This window comes from Carassius gibelio, chromosome B10 (assembly GCF_023724105.1).
Source record: "Carassius gibelio isolate Cgi1373 ecotype wild population from Czech Republic chromosome B10, carGib1.2-hapl.c, whole genome shotgun sequence".
Classification (NCBI taxonomy): Eukaryota; Metazoa; Chordata; class Actinopteri; order Cypriniformes; family Cyprinidae; genus Carassius; species Carassius gibelio.
The window spans coordinates 15436903-15456761 of record NC_068405.1 but is presented as its reverse complement, the minus strand read 5'-3'; the positions used below and the strand labels follow the sequence as shown (position 1 = coordinate 15456761).

Sequence of the window (19859 nt, the reverse complement as noted above, 5' to 3'; positions counted from 1 at the left end):
ACTTCATAAGATATGAATTGATGTTTTGGATTCAAGTGGATTATTTGTGGATTATTGCGATGTTTTTATCAGCTGTTTGGACTCTCATTCTGACGGCACCCATTCACTGCAGAGGATCCATTGGTGAAGAAGTGATGTAATGGTAAATTTAGCTAAAGCTGTTTCAATGAAGAAACAAACTCATCTACATATTGGATTACTTGAGGGTTAGTCATTTTTTTAGAATATTTTTATTTGTTGGTGAACTATCCCTTTAATAGTTAGAGCAATTTGTAGCAGCTTTCAAGACATTATTGCCTTTCAGTAACTCTTCGCCTTCATATTTTGGGCTTTCTATTCTTTGTGTCTTGTGAACTGGCTCTTCCCTCTTACTGTAAGAGGAAATGAGCTCAGTGGTGTGTGTTTAGTACCCCAACTGCTGCTGTAGATCAGGCTAGTGGCTCTCTGAGGGGCCGTCAATATGTCCTGTGCAAAAAGCAGCCTGTCTCTAGCCCCCATGACTCCAACCCTGATAGCTCATGTCTTTAACAGTTCATTTGCAGAGCCGTGGATGAAAAGTGTGTATGTGTGTCTGTTTCTCTCGTAAAGTACAGGTACATTCTACCCAGGAGTCAATCTGGTAATGATGCATCCATATGCAGTATATTTTCTCCATTGGGGTCGGGATCACCTTGTCTCAGCCCAGCTACAAAAGCAATATCTGAGAGAAGAGATTACAGGTGACCTCACTTCTCACTTCCTCCTTCCTCCGACATTACGCGTTCCGCCACGATAAGCCATTTGTATTCTTCTCATGTATGAAACTCCAAGCTGGTGCAAATTACTTTCATCCAAATTATTTTTGTGACCCAAGGATATCCTATCAGTCCTTACCTTTTTAAGCCACTCTTTTCCTCCTTCATTCATCGCAGGCTCCAGTGAGCTGGCAAAGGGAATGTGTGTGTGAGTAGTTTGACTTTTTCCTCCTCTAAGCCGTCTGTTTCCTTTGGCAAACACTGCCGTGTGCTTTCACTGTTTATTAACTGCCTCTCGGGTGCTCTAACTTTTTCTTGGAGCCCTGTTCACGAAGTTTAACAAGATCTCTCTGTTTTAAAATCAGCTTGATTTAGTTTCCAGACTCTGCGGGGTGAGATCTCAGGGGCGCTGCGACCCTCCTCAAGCTCTGCTGGTTAAAGTTTTGTGTCCTCAGTCAAATGGGTGACTTCAAATGTGAAATATTGATATATCTGAGCTTAGGAGGGTGAAAGAAAGGGATATTGACAATTTGCATTGACTTGTTGTTTTGAAAGACATCTTTAATGCTCACCAAGGCTGCATTTATTTGATCAGAAATGTGACATATTATTATTACAACTTTTATTTTTGAACAGTACATTTAAATAAATAAATATCTCATTTATTAAACAAGTATTAAACATATGATTTATTTTTATTATTTTTTTTGTGGTGCACAAAAGAAGATATTTTGAAGAATGTTCATGCTGCTCTTTCTACACAAGTTTGTAAAGTCCCTACAGCTCAGCATATGGTTGAAACAACGTAAGGGTGGATAAATAGAAGTAGCTTTGACAAAGCTTTCATTCGGATTAGAGTAACCACTCCAACATTTTAAAGTCGAGAATAAACCTAGCAAACATGCTAAACAGCCATGACAGCTCAGATTTACACTGTTGTGTCTAATTCAGAGCAAAGAGAGAGAGAAAGACATATTGTCAGCATGGAGTTGCTTTCTAAACAGTCCCAATTAGCATGACGGATGGTTCCTGCCTTCGATACCGTCCCACGAGGATGTGAAGATACAAGTCCTGTAATGCTACAAACAAACAGACAGGAATTTTTCATTCTTGCCATCTCACAGCGTGCCTGCTGCTTTTTTATCACACCTGACAACTTGTGCTATTTTAGGGAGAGGGCTTGTGGGACAGATCGACAATGGATTGCATGAGAAGGTGTGGTGGAATGATGAGCCGGAGATGGAAGTGTGTGTGTGTGTGTCTGTGTCTGTGTCTGTCTACACTTAATATTGAGCAAAGCCTCTTGTGGGATAGAGCTGAGACGTTCAGTGATGTTTTCTCTTTTCCCAGGGGATCTTTCCACTTCCTTCCTTTTCTAGCCACTAACCAGACAGGATGCACCACTCACAGCCAATCTGCCTGACAAATGGGAAGCAGACTTAAAAAAAAAAAACAGCAGTGCTCTATTTCATCTTATTCCAGCAGGTTTGACTTTGATTTGCAGCAAAATAACTCTGTCTCATTAACCCCTGATTTCTCTTTGATTTCTCTTTTGAGTTAATTCCAGCATATCTAGCTTCCTCAAATTGAATGTAAAATCAGTATTTTGTATCAAACTGATATTGACAAAAACAACAATGTTATTTGCCTTTACCAAAATAATGTATAGGTAAGCAGTGTATCGATTAAAGGGTCCAAAATGTAACCATTTTTTGTTAATTTGGAATGAAACTTCATTTACTTTGTAAACACACACACACACACACAGAGAGAGAGACAATCGTGAACAATGTTTGAAAAATGAAAAAGTCACAGATAGTGTAGATAATGGTCAGAAATGACCACTATAGAAAATGACTGAGAACTATAAAAAAAAAAAATTAAATGCGGAGTAGACTCGTGTATTTTATTTTTTCTAATATTTTTATTTTTGTAAATAGGAAAAAAAATAAGCATAAAGGAATATTTTTAATACAATGAATTCCCCTAAAAATACTAAATTTATAAAGTACAGTACATTCATTTAAAAATTGCTGATAAACAGTATGTGTGACCCACAAATAAGCAGCTTCAGAGATTTAAGAACATTGTATGCCATAAATATTTCATACCAATCAAGAATCTGTATTTAGAATGTTTTAATGAGAGAGAGAGAGAGAGAGAGAGAAGTAAATAAACTCTGGTCTGGAGTGATGCATGTCAAATGTCAGCCAATCAAATCTGAAGAACACAACTAAATGTTGAATAAATGTATATTTGGAATCATTGTCCATATTGGATATTAAACTCACCAGCCACTTTTTACTCTGATTTGGCGTGTGTTAATTTTGGAGCCTGCTTCAAATGCTTCATAATTATGCTAAGAAACTCATTATTAGGAACATACCCTGAGGACAGTAATGAGTTTGCCTTTTGCCATTCTATATTTATAAATTAATTTTGCTAGGGTCAAATACAGCCCCGAGGACATCTGTTTCCACAGCTGTAAATCAGGATGATAATTGCAGTGAATGGCAAGTGATTCATCACGCTTGTCTGTGTGCATGCAAATATCTGTCTATATGTTTGTTCTACTCTGATGTAAAGCATCTCATGCTAATTGCACAACTGAGATTTGTCATAATGAAATCACTTGATACGCATTTCACGTATTTATACATATATATATAAAAAGGAACACACACACACTCACACATACACACCATTGCTGTCTTTCACATAAAAGCACACTCATCCATTTGACTGTACATTTTCAGGTCTGATATTTGATAAACAAGAAAGGAGGAAAAGGAAGAATTATCTTCAGTGATGACAAGAACTGATTTCCAATTTCCTTCAAGAAAGGCTGCATTATCGCGGACGACTCGGGCCATTTGGTCTACATTACTGCACTGGCCTGAGGCTGTAGATCAAGCCGACAGCTGACGTAACCTGGACGAGTGCTCACACTGACGACGGACTGAGACAGATCTGCAGTCTGAATAGCTCTATCAAACACACACCTGAAACAGACCCTGAAGAGAAAGAGAGAACGACTGATGTCAGTTTTTTCATTTTTCATATTCTCATGATAGGAGCTGTATAAAATTATAAGAAGCTCTTACAAGTGTAAAACTTGTTGCCTGGAACAATGGCCAAATATAAATCAAGATGTCATTGCAATTGACCAATCAGATGAAAGTATGTTTCTGATTGGTCAATCATTCTGTCCATCAGTTTGGTAGTTTCTAAAATAACTGCGTCTTTCTAACTGAGCTACTTTATTTATTTATTGCACTTAAAATTTAATAGAACAGTCTTTGCACACAAGTCATCTTTCGTTTTTTTCAGTGTGCATCATTGTCATGCACAGAAACCTTGCACACTGAGTCAAAATGTTTGCTATGGGATGTGGAAAAAATCCAGAAAATCCCAAAAAGTTTCACATGGCAGTCTGTAAACGTTATTGGCACAACATGAGGTTGTATTTATTTTTGTAACACATAATACATCACGTTTTTGTTTGATTGTTTTACCATTCTGATTGAACACTGACTTCCTTTCCTACCAAATGTCTGTTGTGGGAGTATGTATAGTTTGCAAATTATGTGAAAATGGCGAATAGCTTTACAGCAGCAACAAATGCATGTGTACAGCTATCGTACAGTTACACTCATTTAACTATAGGCTTTAGTAATGTTAGACTTCATAATAAAATAAAAGATGTTGCGTCAGCTGAACAGTCAATACATTGTTAAACAACAGAACAAACCAGAGGCAGCATATCAGGGCAGGCGTCAGACTCAGATAGTGCCGCTCTATTAGACTCTATTCTGTATAAGAGTGTATTTTTATCTTGGGCTTTGGCAGGCAGAATATATGGAGGCTCATTAGTTAGCTGTAATGTCTCTCACTCTGTGGTCTGTGAACACGCCGTTGTCTGGCATATTGAGGAATGACCTGAGCAGGGCTGTGTGTGTACAGAGCTGGAACTGAATACCGGCTTGTCTCTGTGTTGTCGCATCGGGGGGGATTTAGAGTTGATGTAGGGATTTAGTGGCAGAGGATAAATGTGCGTGTGCTTCTGTAAAAGCACTTTAACCATGCTTTTGGGAAATAAAGTATGTGTGTCTGATACCGTACTACTGTCTCCACAACAGTGTGAACTTCTAGTGTTTGAACGCCAGTTTGGGGCATTGGGGTGACAGAGAGATCATAAGAAACAGACATAAACAATTCTACTGTGTAAGTGCAAATATATATGCAATCATGCAAATTAAAATAAACACTCTTAAAAATTAAATGTTTAAAGTAGTGTTTTATATAAAATAAAAAAATATGTAAAATATAAAAATTTAGATTTTGTGTAATTTATTAATGTATCTTTATAAATATATATGATTAATAATTTATTATATATTAAAAAGGGTAAAATATGTATTTTCAATTATATAATATTTTACATAATTTTCATAATATATGATAGAATACAAATATATAATAAATAATGCATAAGTTATATATATTTATACACACACACATACAATTATCTACAAATTGATTTAAAATAATATAAAAATTTTATATTTATGTATATTTATATATGTATAATTAATATGATTTATTTTATATATGTAATTTATTCTATAATACATTTTACATAATCTTATTATATAATATAAAACAATAAGAACTTTGTATATATTTTTTTAATCATATAATATATTATATAATGCATTTTTACATAAATGTATTTAATAGGACATGATCAATTTATTATTTAAATAAATGTAAATATGTAGGCCTATATCTATTTTAAATTGCATACAATTGTAGAGAATATTCTTATTTATTATACATTATAATTCAACTTTAATTATAAGTAAATGACTTTGAAAACACTGTTTACAATGTTTTGGCAGACCCAACCAAGTTTATGAGGGGTGTCAAATGTTTTTTTTTTTTTTTGTCCAACAGGCATAATTCACAAGTCATATTTTTAAGAAAAGGTTTATGACACCTCTCCTTAAAAAGCCACATTTGTGTCTGTAAAACAAATGGTGCAGGACAACTTAAAAATATCTCTAATATGTAGCTGAACTGCCTTGTGTCCTTTTACATCATAAATATCAAACTGAAACCTCAGAGGTGATGCAGGGTCTAGCAGTGTTTTTTTTATCGCCATGACTGGAAATAAAATCTGCTGATATGTGAACAAAAGCACTTTCCATTTAATCAGAGAAATCTTATTTTGGAGGGCACATCAGGAGGGACATTTCCTTTAATGTCCTCGCCTCGCGACAGCTGTGGTCTGATAGATTCCCATATAAAGCGATAAGACACGGACGATTCCTCTGTAAACCCTAGAGCTTGTCTGATAACGGCTTCACTGATGAACAGGCCTCTGTTAAACCGGTCTGGACTGTTTGCCACTTCATTCAAGAACATCAGCATAACCCATTAGTTCCTCATTTCAAAGGCTCCTATTTGTGTCGACAAGCATCTTGTGCACAGGCTGTAATTTCCTGCAAAATGTCTGCCCGCATTTTACAGCGTTTCAAATAATGACAGCTGCATGATGCATGAAAAGGGGAGAGTTAATACACAGAGCCTTTCAAATGTCAAGCAGTCCGCTGTTCACGTAAACACAATGCCTGAGTCGCAGCATAAAAGCCTTTATGAAGGCGTCTAATGTGAATCCCATAGATAGTAAACCCTGTTCATTTTTAAGAGCCTCTAGGGGGCTGCATTTAAAACACTTACTCCTCCTACTTACATACTGTATTTACTGTTTATGCATCATTTATGGATAAAGTGCTGTTCGATCTATATCTCTTCCTTTTGCGGTGATTTTTGACTAGCCTACTGTAACTACTGTGTGACCGCATTTACAATTGATAAATCCTAACCTCACAGCACAATACTGCTTCGATAGGGACTTTCTTTTTAATAGACCCCGTTCACATGTTACTTCAATTACAGCGGAGCTGCAGAGTGGCTGTTAACTGCAGTGTGCACACTGACCTCGCTTAAGAGCACTTCATTAATGAAAGCTGATAATGGACACAGACCAATCTACGATCGGAGCTCTTTAAATAAAGAAGCCCTCTGAAAGGGGCCCTGGAAACAGAAGAATTGTTTTAAGATTAAATTTCCAACCGAGTTCACAGTTCATTGACACTTTTGCAAGCCTGTTGTCATTTCTCGGTAGTACTCATGCATATAATAATACGTTTGTTCACAAAACAGGTGTTAGCTAGCGGAGTGAGATGTGCAAATGACAGAAAGCACATAAGAAATAGATATGGCATGCATTTTTAATTGCATTTTGTACATATATTTACAGTTACGCTGAGAAAAAAAAAAACGTGTTACTATTATGCCAAATAGCTTGTTAATTCACCTCATTATAGGCTGAAAGTTTAATTATAAAAAGAAGAGGAAAACAAAGATTCATATCAGTGAGAATGCTGTTGTTTTCTAAATATATGATATTCTGTGAAAATAGCGTGATTGCTTGTGTTTTATTCATTTAAATAGAAAAGATGGTTAAATAAACAACAAATTAATATTAGGTCATGTTAATTTTAGAGTCATGCTAGCCAATTATTTTGATTCTAATCTAAACAGAATCAATCATATCTGAGCACCAACAATAACTGTAGTTTCTGAATGAATCCACGTTGTTTAGTGAATCAGTGACTCACAATCATTCCTAAATGAATCAGCATTTTTGAAGGGCCACTGATTCACTTTTGTTCCTGAATGAAATTAAATAATTCAATTGATTCACTGATTCACTCATAAAGAATTGTCACTTGTCGCCACCTACTGGTGTAACAAGAATATTGCAAATACATGAGTTCCGAAGACTCTAATAAATCTTTCTACTGATTCTTTGTAAAACAAATGCAAACGTTTGGCTTAATACAAAATAAATTTAAAAAAAATTATTATGTACTGTGAATGACATCATGAATCTGATATAAAAAAGACTCAAATGAGGAGCTTTTGTGAAGGAGTGGTTGACTGATAATGGAGGAAACAACTCTGATTATTGAGTGATGATTTAGCTTCTATGGCCAGCTAACATTGGATCGATCGAATAATAAAGACTGTGAGATTAAATGAGGGGCATCAGTCAGCCACAGGCAGAAAAAAAGATCAAGTGAGAGACTAAAAATCAATAGAAAGAAATTTATGCTCAGCTGTATTTTTTAAAAGCGTGTTAAAAACTCAGGACGGCAGAAAGAGCACTTATCACACAATGAATGACCTGCAGATATAAGCCTGGTTTAATGGGGTGTCTGGGAAAGCCATTAAAAGTGCCCAGCCATCATTAATGGAGATCTCATATCGTGTCAAATGGGCTTGTTCAGGCATCAATTCACGCACTGTAGCTGTTAAAGCTAAATTCAATCAAAATCCCAATAACCCTCTTTTGGTGGTACTTAATCAAAACACGATCGGAATACAAACAGGAAATCATCAACAAATGTAGAAAAACTATAAAAAATACAGTTTATTCCTTGATAGAGAAATATTGCATATGAAAAATATTTTTGTGACTGTCGTTGCAGTTATGAACAGACGCACACAGATTTCCGTTCCCCCTGCATTTCCAGAAAGCTCCACAAATTTACACAGCATTGGAATATGTGTTGTTTACAAAGTGGAGCACATCCTTGTGTGTATATGATAATTTCATAGTACTTTACCTTACCATAACTTTCAGCTCCATTCTACCATATTTAAACCCATTAAGCAGATTTCCCCAGTGAAAATGTGGAAAAATCCCACAGATTTGGTCTGGGCCTGGATGTGGAGTGCTGATGGAAATGAAGTCTAAGCTGAAGCTGTGTCTCACTCTGAGGGAATGTCATGGCCTGAGTTTGTATCCTGGCAATATTCTCATTTTTTCATGTTCTTGGCTTATTATCATGCAGTTTATAGTTTCATATTAATGCTCTCTTGGTTTTAGGTATGGTACTAAACACGAATATGAAGCCAAGTTGGAATTAAAAGCTGTGTGCCCTTTTTTTTTGTTAAGGTTTTTATGGTTTTGAGTTAATGAGCACAACTGCACCGAGCAAATCCTATTTGAGGATTCCATGTCAGATCAGAAATCTCACATTATTAGTCTCCATATGCTTTGGGTCACTTGTATTAGGCATGAGGAGAAGGGGTGAACATTTTAGATTACATGTTGAAGATGATACAGTACATATAGACTCAAACACAGCAGTCTAAATGCAGCCTTTGCAAACTCTAGACATCTCAGGCCCCTTTTCTCCATCTTTGCTGGACATACATCTTTTCACTTGTGAAGGTCAATTCATTTCCCAAGTAATTGCACTTCAAGGTTCTTAATTTTAATGAGATAGTTAATCATTTAATTCCCAACCATATCAATAAACCCTGTCAAAATGATTCTTTATTAACCTCATAATTGTCAAACCTCATTAGAGCAAATGGGCAGTTATAGTGTATAGCTGAGCCCAGGTAATGAAGGGTGGATCCAATCGCTGTTCAGGGCCTTTAATTCCTGTTTCTCACGCTGTGAATTATCCATCCTCTGTGGAAAGCATTCTGATGCACTAGACCATCATAAAGACCCAGGAGCTTAACATTACGTGTTTAAATCACAAAACATTAATCACCTTTCCTCATTAAACCCAAATCAATCAGGTCTTAATAGCTGCCCATCATTATGTACAAAAGTTTATACAATCTGCAACCAATACTTAAATTTTCCAGAGAATAAAATGTTAAATGAACAAATATAAAAACAATGTAGTCTTAAAAATATTACAACAAAAGGAGATGAAAGAAGTAATTTAATGTTTTATTTTTTATTTTTGTTTGACTGTAGCCCTGTAGTGTTAGACCTAAATCAAGGTGACTGCATTTATAAGATTAATTTTTCATTCTACCTTCTAGCTTAAGTCTTGAAACACATACGACTCTTAATAGATTTTATGTTCACCTGCGCTTGTCAGCGGAAGTAAAAACCTGGTGAAGCACGCGACTCCCACTCCGCTCCTGAATATTTCAGTATTTAGATTACCTGCAGCAGCATTGCTGAAGATTTGTCGGAGCACCTCAGACAGGAGTGTAACGGGAAAAAGCAGGTGGGTTTTGAATTAAAGATGAGCCTTGGGGTTTAAGAAACGGATTCGACATGAATTTTTGATCTGAATCTGCCAGATGAGCAGACTCCAGTTACCGGATGCAGTTACACTGTTGGCCACTGGATGGTGCTGTTCACCCGTCAATATTTTTTGTTAAGGCCTTTCCTTGTTTTTCTGACATATTTTTTTTTACTCCGTATACAAAATTGCAGTAATTTATTCAATATTAACAAGCAAATAAATGTTACAGAAATCCACCAAACTGTTTTATATGCGTGAGGTATTCCTGTAATGTTAAAATACACCTACAACACAGGCTAAAACAGTGAGTTGTAGTGGTTCGCTTTCACATATCAGGTTGTTCTAACTGTAATGAACAATATGTTGTAACGTTAGTTCACAGAAGGTATTTACGTCTTTATTGTTTTTGTTCTTCATCCTCTGGTGCTATATTTAGTTTGTCTTCATTTATATCCTTACCCGGTGTAATTATGATAACATATGCACTTTCCACAACATAACATATGCAGGTTGCTTTGGTAATCGCCTGCCAAGAAAATAAATGCAAATGTAATTAGGCGGTGTGATTGGATTATACAGTATAGCACACATATCTCTGAAACATGAATGGAATTAGAACTGCACTTTATTGCCACTCTAGAGTGCAGTAGCTTTGGGTTCCGAGCTGAAAGCAGGGCTTCTGTCGGCCTGCTTGTCTTGGCACAGACGGAGTTTGTCTTGGATTGAGGAGAAGACCATCAGAAAACCAACGAACCGTACTGCGAACTATAAGTAGTGTTCATTTCCATAATCACACACAGGCTTTTAATGGGGGGTGCTGAAGGATTTTGTGGCCCTCACAATTTCTCCTTCTCACTCTCATTTCCTCATGTACACACACATATTCACTTTAATTCTCAATTTTAAATGGGTCTCAACAAACAGCATTCGATAATCCTGCCCAAATTCAATGCGAATCCCAGCAATCTGTGGACCCTTTTCAGTCACTCCATGTGCTCTCGGTCTCCTCCCACTGTGTTTGGAGCATGTTTCATTCTATTTCAACTCGATTTACTAATATTTTTTATTTTATTTAAAATCATTAGCTCTAACTTTAATGAATGAATTAATGATAAGGCTAGGTATACACATCTCCTGACTCAAGTCTGATTCACAAGATCTCGGTTCAGTATTCTGCACATAATATTCCATCCATACTTCCTGAAATATATGAATAAACTGTACTCCACCCACAAGTAGTTACAGTCATCTTCACGTTGAATCGATAACTAGCTTTACAAATACAGGATATTTCAGATATCATCACATTGATTCAAACTGCAGTTTTGCTTTTTTTTTTTAAAAGATTTGACTAAAATTTCCTTCTGTTTCTTAGTAAACTGTTTGTCCATCTATCACATTATGACGCCAGCCTCAGGTAAAAGAGGCTGTAGATTTTATTTTATGCTTAATTTCACAGATGCCACTATTGTTAAAATATATTATTTCAGTATTTGCTCATCTTCCTTGTTGTGTTTACATATAGTCTTATGTCATTTGTATGAAATACTGTCCTTAATTAACTTCCAGTAAGATGTGTGTAGTGTTTTTTGGTTGTTTTGTTTTGGTAAACATTACAAAATGTAATTTTTATTATTCAGTTTTTAACATTTACTGACATTAACTGACTGTAACATTCACCCACATGTACTTGCACATGTACTGTAATTTAATTCTCAATCTCGCTAATTAATTTGGTGTGTCAACAGCATTTGAGGCAAAGCTTCAGAGCTTTAGGCTGAGCATTTCCTGAATAAATGAACAAAACCCACAAGTGTTACAATTATCCCTGCTCCCTGCTACATAATCAATAAGAAGAAGATTGGATAAATCAACTTCTGGTTCCTCACAGCAGGGACGGAGGAGATGAAATAGGCTGCTTCAGATTTCCACAGCTGTAAATTCTATATCACGGCAGGTTGTTTAAATTCTCTTCTCATTCAGCATTTTCTGAGCTCTTTCTGAAACCCAGATGGACAGGCAGACAGATGAAGGTGTATTTGTCCGTAGGCTTCCTTTCTCTGTCTTCCTCTAGCTCATTAAATACAACATATCGCTTCCCTTCATCTCTCCATCCTCCCTTTCCTCTGTTTGCTGCTCTCTGTCTGCTTCTGTGTCTCATGTTTCTTTTATTTTTAACGTGCCATGTCAGTGCTGCGTAAAGATGCTTTCTGTTGCTCTGAGGGGCTGTTTGTGTTTAAGTGTCTGTGTCTTCATCTTCTCTTGAACGTTCCTATTTCTTTCTCCACACGGAGAGATACTGCATGTCTAGGGTTGAAGCGAAATGTTGGTCGTTTGTTTTTCCCCGTGATTTTCCCAAGGGAGAATTTCTAGTGAATCTTTATAAAGCAATGCAGTCTTGTCGTAGTTTTGGCCCTGTCAGTGAAAACAGTGTCAGTTTATTTAGATTGGAATGGAATATCACATGATGTGTACAGTTGCCTCAAAAAGCAGCTGGACAATGAAATGAAAAGTCGTTTTCCATATTGATATTTGTAGGTCTTTTACCCATGTTTTGAATTGCATTGTGTCATGTTTAAGGCTAAACGGACACATGTAGGTAAACTTAACAGACAATATTCTGGTAGAAAATTACCAGTATGTTTTTCATTAGATGGAATTATATATGTATCTGTAGTCACTTGATGTGAGAATCAATATCTGCCTATGGAAACCAATATTAGTTGATTACCGTATTTTTCAGGATACTATAAGTCGCACCTGAGTATAAGTCGCATCAGTCCAAAAATACTTCATGATGAGGAAAAAAAAAAAACATATATAAGTCGCACTGGACTATAAGTCGCGTTTATTTAGAACCAAGAACCAAGAGTAAACATTTCCGTCTACAGCCGCGAGAGGGCGCTCAGTGTAGACTACAGGAGCAGTGAGCAGCATAGAGCGCCCTCTGGTGGCTGCAGACGGTAATGTTTTCTCTTGGTTCATTTCTCTCGGTTCATGTCAAATTAATTTTGATAAATAAGTCGCACCTGACTATAAGTCGCAGGACCAGCCAAACTATGAAAAAAAAAGTGCGACTTATAGTCCGGAATCATATGATTTGAAAGAAAAACCTTGTTTGGTTCTGATACAGCCATTATATTTTGTTCTTTGGTCGGTTAGATGAAAAGGAAGACAATTTAGTCGTTTGAAACAGACTAGCCCTGTCCTGTTTGCACTTAGTCACTGTTGTATTTTGAACACCCTGTGTGTAATGACTGCTGTGATATTGAGCTTGTTTGAATGATGGCTGGTTTGAGCCGTGCTTTGATGCTGGTGGAGTGCTGCGGCAGCATCAGATGACCTGACAGGTATCGGGTAATAATGGAGCTGTAGACAGGGGCAGCATAGCAAGGGAGGATTGGTCTGAAGTGCGCTCTCTCTCTCTTTCTCATTGTTTCTCGCTGTGTGTTTCACCTCTCGGTTCTGTGATGAATTATATATAGGAATCAGTCTGGCTGTACACTGGCTTTGGATCAAAGCTCAGGTTCGTGCATGTGTGTACATGACGATGGTCTGCACCTCACATTTTCTTTACAGTTATGCTTTTTAAAGCATATTTCCAACATTATTTATTTTTTCTGTTGCTAGTGGGCTGTCCAAAACAACACTGAATCCTACTGACTTTCACCGGTGTCATGTTCTAATGTTGAATTTTAGTCAGTGCTGAAAAGTAATTTTAATTGTTTTAATTTTGGCCAAATAAAGATGGACTGTTTTCCAATATTTGTGTTTCAGTATGGTAATGTAAAAGTCAGTAAGGTCCAGTGCTGGTTTGGACCCTGTTGACTCTTATTGTACTGTTGAAACATTCTTCAAAATATCTTTGTTCCACTGAAGAACAAAAGTCATACAAGTTTGGAATGAGCAAGTAATGACACAATTGTTGTGGAATCATTTTAATAATGTTATGTCCTGATAGTACAATGAGTGAATCCAAAATGACGGAAACTGGAGTTTGGAAAATAAATGTTTTTACGGAAGTTCTCTAAATCTCACTGTAATTACAATTCTACAAACGGGAAGGCATGCACAGACAGCCCAGGTCACGCTGTTTCCATGGCTGGACAACAGACGATTGCATTTCACCAAACTAAATGTGTTGAAAGATTTAGAGCAGTCTCTATAGGCTTCCTGTGTGAAACAGTTTGAGGAGTTCAACTTCGTGACAAATGTGAACTCTTGGCTTGGCGCTGATTAGCCCTGTCAAAACATCTTTGTGTTTCATTTATGGCCCTCCCTTTGTCTCCTCTTTCCTTTTCCTTTCTAGTTGGTTTCGGTATTGACCTTCCTGTGTAACAAGTGAACTCTTCGTGCTGTTCCGCTCTTGTTAAAGGCCTCCTGTCTGGGTTTAAATGTACAAGCTGCTCCTGTGTGTTGTCTGCTGCCAATCAATGTCCTTATGTCCGCTTCTCAGAAGGTGCCTGCCCACCTATAGATTGTTCTGTTCAGATGAAGTGAGCCATTTTGCCTGGGTTTGAAAAATCAGATAAGCTTTAACCGAGGTTGAAAGACTCAGTTTTCATGCTTGATTAGGAGATTGCTTTTTTCTACTCCAGGCCTTTTCAGTATCATGACTCTAATCAGTTGCTTTTGAAAGCTAATTATGGTTATTCCACTGATGGCGTGTGTGTGCTGGTGCAGTTTCTGCCCTTGCATTTGTTTGTTTAATGTGTAAGTATTTTGAGAAATGGTATGTGAGCATGTTTGTGTTTGCATTGTGGGTGAAAATGAGCTGTGCAAGCCTCTGTAAATGGTCAGATGACAATCATAATGAAAAATATGGTAGGCATAAGTACTAGGGATACATGATTCAGGGATTTATCCATGCCATATTGGTCATCTGCCATAACCGATAAATCGGTTTTCTTCTCTTTTTTTTAGTCCATGCTAATTTGATTTTTATTGTAATTATGTACTCACTTTGTTAATCTTAAAAACATTATCTTTAGTAAATCCCAATCATTCTAAAATGAACATACTTTATAATTTTAGTGTTTTATTTTTAATTTATTTCGACAAAATAGTATAGAATACACAATATTTATCAATTTATCATGCAGAATAAAATCTTTCAGTTTACAGATTGTATATCCACAGTATACTACTACAGTATAATAACAATTAGTGGTTTAACATTGCATATATGTAATTTTACTGTAAAAATACAAATTTGTGGTATTTGAAAGTAACGTGACACATATGACATATGGTTATATTTTATTATAAATATTCAGTTTTTTTATTATATATTTGATTTATATTGTTTGTTTTATTGTAGTTTATTACATTAATTTAGTGCTGTGTGTTACCCTGTTTCATCTTTAATTTGCATGACCCTGTGTACCATATATATATATGAATATTGCTTATTTTTGAATACGGTTATAAGCTGTAAAATATACAGGCACCAATGTAAAACCAAACATATTGTCACAGTGAATTTCTGGCAACCACATCTGCCAGTTTTTTTTAATCACAAATTTAATGAGATGTTTTTCCAGTGTACTATAGATGTAGTCATAAAAGCGGATTCTCTTTCAGCAGGCTAGATTTTGGAAAAAGGAGAGGGAGGTGAAAGAGGGTGCACGAAGAGGGCACTGAAATAAAATTCATTAGTTCTAACGATCCGCCAGTGAAAGAGTTTCCTCCGTTTCCCGCTTACTCCTTTTCATCCAGATGGAACGTAAACAAACACAATCAGAGGCAAATGGGTGCAAATGCGATGTGGCAGAGGAATTGAGCTTAATTTATTAGCAGTGTTTACATGGCCCCTGTGTTCCTTCACCCAGCTAACACTGCTGACTGAGTGTAAATGAAGGAAATCATCAGGTTCATGCAAAATGTAAATAATTAATCCCGACATAAATAGATGGTGCCATTATGAAAAGCTACTCTGAGTTGATTCAGCCTGGCTGCCTTAAACGAGAGTATTGTGCAGTTTGACAGTGAGAATCCAATTCCGAGCTCTCGTGTGGTGTATAATGTCGCTTGAGGAGCGAGACATCAATTGGCCTTGAAGGTGGCGGTAATGATGTTTTTCCTGTCAGAGCTTTGAAAGAATAAGAGGTCAGACCTGCCCGTGATTATTTTTCATGTAATGGTGCAGCCGAGAGCAGCAGATTCAACAAAAAATTTCAAAACAAATCATACTTCTTATCATTCTCACACTTAAAATTCATGGAAAAGATTAGATTATAGTGTTTGTGCTTTGAGACATAATCTTGTTATTACAGAGGATGAAATGACTTAGATTCGCAGGGTCAAGCTAAATGACTCCACTGAGGGAAAGTGCTTATTGATGGCTCTGGCGTTTCCTCATCAATATTTGTTCCCGGCCAGAGAGGCACTGTGTGAAATATTTATTCTGGTTCTGTTCCATCAGTGGCATTCCATTCTCATTCACATTCCACTCCACCGTGTTCCATTAGAATTCTGGAGGGTTCCAGTCTTGCGCAGGGTCTTGATCAACTCCGTTTCCATGGGAGTCTTGGCTTTCTCTGGCAGACTCCAGCTGAGAGAAGAGCTCTTCCAGCACATTCTGTGCAGCCGTCGTCTAGCAGGGAACCCAAACGAGTGGTTTTTCCTGCCCTATTTCTTCCTCAACCTAAGCCTTATTAACATGCTCTGCTTTTCATCAGAGAGAGAGATTGTGAAGTCACAATCTCTTTTCCGAAAAGACTGAAAATACACTTCTAGTGAAGCTCTTCAAATATTTGATGCTGGTGGATTAATTGACACTAGATTAGTATTCATTTACAAAATAAAGTGTGGGATTTCTTGGTTTGCAGTGCTATGAATTTCCACAGGCATATCTGAATATTATATTTTAGGCTTGTTTCATACTGCATGCATGACTACAAGTAGTGGTGCTAATATGTGCCATTTATGGGTAAATTAGGTTCAAGGATATACTTTTTATTCTTTTTACCCAAGGGTACCACCTCAGTGACAGTTTTTTACCCTATTTGTGGATTCAAACATGCAACCTTTTGAGTCCTATCTAAGATATGAACCATACGCCGCCTACATTTTTATTCAGATACATCTTTACACTGACCATGCAAATAGTGATATTAGTCATTCTAGGATTTTTGCTGCCGCCGTGTGCTTTGAGTTTGAGCTCCGCCAAGTTAATTCTCTATTTTCTATTTTTTATCTTAAAATCAATTTTATACACCTTTATTGTATTTTACAACAAAAACAATCCCAGGGCGCCTTTGTTTTCACTAGTTTTATTTTGATTTCCTGTGTCAGCTAACCTCACGTACATTGCTAATACTCTATTTACACACTTTACCATTGTTTTATTCACTGTTACTTGCTTAAATGGCGGATGTGTTGACCCTAGATTGAAGACACTGGAGGCCGTGGAGAAGCAGATTTGTGACTTGGTTCAGAAGTAGGCCCAGCTGAGAGAGCGGAGAGCCGTGCTGGAAACCTCCCGGGCTGACAGTCACTAGTCTGGGGTAAGTATACAGTGAGCTGTTTACAGTCCCACCACCTCTACTTTTGTCATGGTGTAAAGCACAGAAACTGCTCTTTGTTAATCATTGGAATCTTTTCTAGGAGCGTCCTAGGCTTTTTTGCACTGATGGCCTGCACAGAGTCGGAGCAGAACTACTGTCAGACAACATCTCCAGGATGCTAAGCTCCATATGACTAGTAAGCCAGTTCTCAAATAACTGCTATGATGGATTTTGTTCTACCCGCTTAAATGAATAGAAGTACTTGCGCTGTCCAATCTGTTAAGACTGTCTGTTCCACGAATAGTGAGGTCAAAATATACATTTTTAAGAAAAATCTGATCGTGATTAAACCAGAAAAATGTCAAATAAAAAAAAAAAAACTATTTTTTAATTTGGACTCATAAACATTAGATTACTCCCATTTAAAGCAGTTATTGTAAATGAAATGATCACAGATCACAGATCTTCAATTTGATGTACACTGCTTGACTGAAACCTGGCTAAAACCAAATTATTATAGTGGTCTAAATGAGTCAACTATTTGCAGATTTCCTCTCAGACCTTTTGGTTACCAGTGATAAAGCGCTAATTGGTGGAGGTTTTAACATTCACATTGATAATACAGATGATGTATTAGGACTTGTGTTTACTGACCTAATAAACTCTTTTGGAGTCAAGCAAAATTTCCCCGGGCCCACTCATAGATTTAATCATACGCTAGACTTAATTATATTGCATGGAATCAATCTTACTGATATAGATATCACACCGCAAAGTGATGATGTTACTGACCATTTCCTTGTATCATGCATACTGCATATTAATGATATTAACTATATGGCTCCATGTTATCATCTGGTTAGAACTATTGTTCCAGCCACCAAAGACAGATTCGCAAATAACCTGCCTGATTTATCTCAACTGCTCTGTGTTCCCGTAAATACATATGAACTACTAGACGAAATGACTAGTAACATGGGCACTATCTTCTCTAATAATTTAGAAGCTGTTGTCCCCATCAAATTGAAAAAGGTTAGTAAAAAACAAACATGCCATGGTATAACAGTAATACTCACTCTCTCAAGAATTAAACTCGTAGTCTTGAGTGCAAATGGAGAAAAACTAACTTGGAAGTTTTTAGAATTGCATGGAAAAACAGTATGTCCAGCTATAGACAGGCTCAGAAAACTGCCAGGGCCGAGCATATCCACAAACTTATAGAAAATAACCAAAACAATCCAAGGTTTTTATTTAGCACAGCGGCTAAATTAACAAATAACCAGATGCCACCCGATCTAAATATTCCCTCACAGTTTAATAGTAATGACTTTATGAATTTCTTCATTGATAAAATGGATAACATCAGAAATACTATAACAAATATAGATTCTACAGCATCTAATACTTCAACTTCATTCATCGCACCCAAAGATAAACTGCAGTGCTTTACAACTATAGGACAGCAAGAGCTGAATAAACTTATCACTGTATCTAAACCAACAACATGTTTATTAGATTCTGTACCCACTCAATTACTGAAAGAGTTATTACTTATTGCTGAAGAACCACTTCTCAATATTATTAACTCGTCGTTCTCTTTAGGTAACGTCCCAAAACCATTCAAGCTGGCGGTTATTAAATCACCTATTAAGAAACCACAACTTGATCCTAGTGAACTGGCAAATTACCGATCCATTACAAATCTTTCATTTATGTCTAAAATTTTTGAAAAAGTTATGCCTGCTCAATTGTGCTCCTTCCTGCAAAAAAAGAAAAAAGATCTGTATGAAGATTTTCAGTCAGGTTTCAAACCCCACCATAGCACAAAAACTGCACTTGTTAAAATGACAAATGACCTGCTTCTTGCGTCAGACCAAGGCTGCATCTCATTGCTAGTTTTACTTGATCTTTGTAGCGGATTCGACACCATAGATAATGACATACTAAATGATTGATTACAAAACTATGCAGGTATTCAAGAGCAGGCTCGAAGATGGTTTAGATCCTACCTGTACAATCGCTACAACTTTTTTTAATTTAAATTGGGAGTCATCTAATTTATCACCAGTAAAATATAGAGTGCTACAAGGATCTGTCCTAGGTCTTCTGCTATGTTCAATATACATGTTGCCCTTGGTAATATTATTAGAAAATTTGGGATTAGTTTTTGTTATGCTGATGATACTCAACTATATATCTCATCGAGACCAGATGAAACTTTGAAAATTATCTAAGCTAACAGAGTGTGTTAAAAATGTAAAAGATTGGATGACAAACAATTTTCTCCTATTAAATTCAGATAAGACAGAGATATTACTTATTGGACCAAAAAACAGTAGACACAATCTTGTAGATTACAAATTGCAACTAGACGGATATACTGTTACTTTCTTTACAGTCAAAAATCTGGGTGTTATATTAGACAGCAACTTGTCTTTTGAAAACTATATTTCCCATATTACAAAAACAAATTTTTACATCTTCGA

At 36.5% G+C, this 19859-nt stretch overlaps 1 long non-coding RNA gene across 3 annotated transcripts in view; it reads left to right on the top strand.

The window, feature by feature from the left end:
• The first annotated feature begins 9567 nt into the window (after positions 1–9567).
• LOC127966699 (uncharacterized) overlaps positions 9568–19859 on the top strand; it is a 73080-nt gene continuing 62788 nt past the window's right edge. For all 3 annotated transcript variants that reach the window (XR_008155673.1, XR_008155672.1, XR_008155674.1), the window contains exons 1-3: positions 9568–9844; positions 17256–17373; positions 17474–17569. This is a non-coding gene — a long non-coding RNA (uncharacterized LOC127966699). The remainder of the gene's footprint in view (positions 9845–17255; positions 17374–17473; positions 17570–19859) is intronic.